The 4,682-nt window shown below is 61.7% G+C and overlaps 1 long non-coding RNA gene across 1 annotated transcript; it reads left to right on the top strand.

The window, feature by feature from the left end:
* The first annotated feature begins 292 nt into the window (after positions 1 to 292).
* Positions 293 to 2,030, top strand: LOC145720264 (uncharacterized). Its single transcript, XR_014143151.1, has 3 exons — positions 293 to 530; positions 627 to 806; positions 1,240 to 2,030. It is a non-coding gene; the product is annotated as an uncharacterized LOC145720264 (long non-coding RNA).
* The last annotated feature ends 2,652 nt before the right edge of the window (positions 2,031 to 4,682 follow it).

Genomic DNA, 4,682 nt, shown 5'->3' with positions numbered 1-4,682 from the left:
ATTTTCAAGATTGGTAGGGTCTTTCATGGCATGAAATGGGTGCAGAGCCTCCTGCTTGTACCATCGGTCTCCAAAGGGCAAAAGACTTGAACTTGACCAGGGTTTTCCCACCTTAGGGACATCAGGGCCAGTCATTCTCTGGTACAGGCTGTCCTGGACATCGCAGGACATTTAGCAGCATTCCTGGCCACCGCCCTCTAGATGCCAGGAACACCCCCTCGGTCATGACAAACGTGGAGCACGCGCACGAGGCAGCAGCCCCCCCCCCACACACCTTGCAGCCTCAGCCAAGAACCAGCCAGGCATCCACACGTGCTGGGCTGAATAGCTGTCTCCCTGACGGGCGTTCCCGCTAACGCAGCCAGCCCCCGCCTGCTCGAGGGCACGGGTGAAGGTGCCGGGAGTGCACCCCGCCCCGGGGGGGCCCCAAGATCATGTGCGAGTCGACCCAGCCCAGCTGAGCTGCGGGGCAGGCGATGAGGCACGCATCCTTGTAGCGGATCACGCCGAGCGCCTGGGAGACAAAGCAGGTGTGGGGGGCGGAGGCTGTTACAGACCAGAGCCTGTGAGTGCCCTTGGCCCAGGCCCAGGCCCTAAAGCCCTCCATGGGCCTGCTCTCCCTCCAGGTAATCGCTTCGCTTGGTTCTGGGAGGAGGCTAAGGAGGTGCTGGCCTGCCTGCAGCTCAGTTTCTCCAAGAGGAAGAAGGTCCCCTCGGGGAGGCTGCATGAACCCAGGCTCAGAGTGGCTGTGTACCTCTGTCTACCCAGGCAGCCCCGCGGGACTGGCCGAAGGAATGAGCAAGCGGGTAAGGAACGTGGCCTGGCGGGCGGGTTCAGGGAGGTGCCTGAGCTCACAGGGGCCTGGAGAGGCCCCGGCCCTCTGCATGCCTGGGCCCTGACTCACTGCCTGGTGCTGGCTGGGTGCCTGGGACAGCCGGCGGGACAGCCTCAGGCCCACAGCCTCCAGTGTGGACCCCTACCCCACTCCTGCTTGGCCTTCCTCTGAGAGCCGCCCCGGCGCTGGTGGTCACCCGCTCTTGAATTCTGGAGGCCGGCCACAAGGCCTGCTGAGTGTTTGGCCCAGACTTGCTGAGGGAGGACCAAGATTCGTGTCCCCAGGCCCAGGGAGTGGGGAGCCAGGCCACTGGCTTTGCGCCTGGAGGGCTGAGGCTTGACCCCCCTCAGGGCCAGCACGGGCCCAGCGCCATCCCAAGCCAGTAAAGAGTATTCATTTTACAGATGGGGTGACAGGCATGGACTGGTTCGGTCACCTGCCCAAAGTCACAGGACAGTGACACCCCGGGAGTCTGAACCCCCACAATGAAGCTGTGGGGTCCATGGAGGAACAGCCTCAGAGGTGGCGGCCCCTTTTTCAAGGTGACCTGGCTAGAAAGAGGCCAAGCAATGACGAACCCACGCCTGTGTTGGAGCTGCAAAGCTGACGTTCCAGATAAAGTCATCACGGATAGGTGGCCGCGAGTCAGACATCCGAAGGCCCAGCTGACCTGGCTTGTAATTGGTGTTTCTGGGGAAAGAGCCCAGGGAATGCGAGGGAGACCTAAGGCCCTCACACTGGGCAGTCCCGGGTCGTCCCAAGGCTGACTGCCCCCGAGGGGCCCACTCGACCTCTTCCTCTAAACCCCCAGGACTTCATCGCCGTGGTGGGGCCACCCAGTGTCCCCCACCCCCAGGCCCGGTGTGAGCGGTGCTCAGAGCTCTTCCTAGCTTATAGATCAAGGGGGCGGATGAGTGCATGTGCCTGGAGGACAGGGGTCCAGGGCTGGATTTGAACCTCCGTTGTTGGATGTGAGGCCGTGACCTGATCTCTCTGGACTGGCTGGGGAGAGGCCGGAAAGACCAGTCGCAGGGCATCCTCATGACAGTGCTTGGGTTCCTGGGGACCCTCTGAGTGTGGTCCGGGGACCTCCCGTGGCCTCCCCAACTGACTCAGAAATGTGGACTGGGCATCTGTGACCCAGCAGGCCACTCCCCCGAACCCCCCCCCGCCCCGTCAGGGAGCCACACTGCAGTGGAGGTCAAGACTCATGGGTCCAGAAGGAGGAAACTGAGTCACAGAGAGTCCACCAGTTATTGGTGTGAAGTTCTCAGAGCGGCAGAGCCAGGGTTTGGATTGGACCCAGAGTTTGGGCACTGAATTCCAACTTTCAGTTAGTGATAAATGCTGTTACTGTTGGGGGAGGCTCTGGGGAGGCGGGGTCCTTGAAGACCAGACTTAAGCATCCAGGGGACAAAAGTGTGGAGACTGTGATCCAGGCAGAGGGAACAGCAAGTGCAAAGGTGGGTGTTCAGGGGTAGCCAAGCGGCCTGTGGGAACTGTGAGGCCTGAACCTTGAAACAGGGGGCTTGATCCCACAGGGAGGGTGGGGAGTAGGGAGTGGTTGCTTGATCCTGCTGAGCCTGCACTCCCCCCCCCATAAGATCTGGAGAGGATTTCAGATTACAGGCAGGACCAGAGTTGGGGCCCAGGAAAAGGGAGCCTGATGACAGCCTTTTAGCACAGGCCACCTTGCAGTAGCCCAGCGTTTCTAGGGGGCTGGTCTTGCTGTGAACCCGGAGCTACCCTCCCTCCATCCCAGGCACAGCGTGGGAGCAGAGGCCAGGATAAGCAGAACAGCTGGGCCTGGGAGGGTGGGGCTCCAGTAGGAGAGAGCCCCTCCCCCGAGGGCAGGAAGCAGGGCTGGAACCCGAGCTGCTGGGAGTGGGGGCTGGACCAGACCCAGGTGTCCCCGGGGCTGCCCGCCTCCAACCCCCCCCAACTCGGTTGCCCTGCTCCGTGGGGTGGCTGATGTGACCAGGGCTCACCCACAGTCAGAGCCCTCAGCCTCTCCCTCATCCTGCATCGGAGAATTCACTTCCTGGGGGACTGAAGGAAGCACTGACCCCCGCAGTGGGGGAGGGGCTGGCTGGGAAAGCTGTGGGGTGCGGGCAGCCCTCCCCTTCCCTTCCCCCCCTCAGACCTGGGCTCAGCCCCGCAGGCTCCAGCCTGACTCACCGCAGGCAGCTGTGGTTGGGGCTGCCAAGGGTGGGGGTGGGGGGCAGCAGAGGACACGAGTTGGGGGTATCAAGCTTAGGGGAGCAGCTTTCTCCCACCACCCACCCGGTCCTGGCCAGAGCTACTGAGCCCTCAGAGCCGAGGAGGACAGGACCGCCAGCCCCCCACCTTGTCCTTGGGGTGACAGCCCCCCAAGCTGCAGAATGCCTCCACCCCGTACAACCAGCACCGGCGTGGAGCTCTGGTGCTGAGCCCACAGACCAGTGAGCGCGACTTGGGGCCTTCCGATACGGGACCCGGTTCTGAGCCCTACGAATCCATCCCCTCTACCCCTCGTAGCCAGTAGGGAAAGCCACGGGGTGGCAACTAGGCGCCCCCCGGGGCTGCTTGAGCTGAGCCCAGTGACCCGAGCCTCCCCTTTCCCATCTGTGAAATGGGCGCAGGCTACATGCAGGGGGCGCCTTGCAGGCACCGAGGAAGGATTTCAGTCATCAGTCCTTTAACAGAAAGCACCCGAAGCCAGACACCAGAAGCTTCCATCACCTCTGGCCACTCCCATGCGTGCCCTTGGCCCAGGGACCTCCCCTCCCCCAGTCCTGCCACCTTCCCCTCACTGCATCCTCGGGCCACCTCCAGGCCCCTTCTGTTTGCCAAGCCATTTACGCTCATTTGTCCCGTTTGCCACGCGGCTGAGCATGGAATCAGTCAATCAACCAATTATCGACCGCCCGCGTGCGGGCCCGGGCCGCTTCCTGTGCGGTCAGTTCAGTTCTCACCCCCGGAGGCATTTTGGAACCTTCCCAAGACAAAAGGCGGAAGGAAGGAAGGAAGTGCCACCCTGTGGACACAGAAGAGATAACAGGCCCTCCGCGCCCGCGTTCCGGGCATGCGCAGAGCCGCCGACACGCTCCGAGCGTGGGAGCGGGGGTTAGCGCTGGCCCGGTTCGGTTGGGGGAAAGTGAGGCTCTCGCGGGCCCGAGGTCACCCATCTCAACCTAAGTGGCCTGGCCCCACTGTCCGGCACTCTGGGTAGCCCTCTCCCAGCCCGTTCCTGCTCTCCCTCCCTTTGCCCTGTAAGGCAGGGGACCCCATTCCCCAGGTCCTGCTGGGTTCAGCCAACGGGGGCCGCTGGTGGGAGAGGGCACCGGGAGGAGGGGAGAAGCTGACTCTCCCTTTTTTCTGCCGTACACAGGGTCTCCTGCAAGGCTCCCCCCAGCTCCCTCCCGGGTTCCAGTAACGCCAGCCCCACCCTACACTGTTGCTTAGGGCTGGCTGCCTCGTTGTTCCCCGATTTGGTCTTTAAAAAAGCTATCATTTGGTATTGTTAAATTGTGTTCCAACACACATAACGTCAACTTTACCAGCTCAACCGTGTTTAAGCGTCTACTTCAGGGGCATCAAGTACAATAACATGGTTGTGCAGCCATCATCACCATCTGTCTCCAGAACTTTCTAGTCTTCTCAAATTGAACCTGTCCCCACTGAACGCTCACTCCCCACCCTGCTCCCCCAGCCCCCGGGGCCCGCCATCTACTTGCCATGTCTATGAATTTGACTTCTCTAGGGACCTAGAGTGTGAGGTGGCATGTCATTATGGTTTGCCCCATTTGATCTTTTTACGCTTAGTTCCCCATTCCTGACCCTACCCCAACAGATCCACCTAGACTAC

This window comes from Leptonychotes weddellii, chromosome 1 (genome assembly GCF_054177405.1).
Source record: "Leptonychotes weddellii isolate Sample4059 chromosome 1, ASM5417740v2, whole genome shotgun sequence".
Lineage (NCBI taxonomy): Eukaryota > Metazoa > Chordata > Mammalia > Carnivora > Phocidae > Leptonychotes > Leptonychotes weddellii.
The sequence above is the reverse complement of the archived record's forward strand: the minus strand, read 5'-3'. Positions and strand labels throughout refer to the sequence as shown.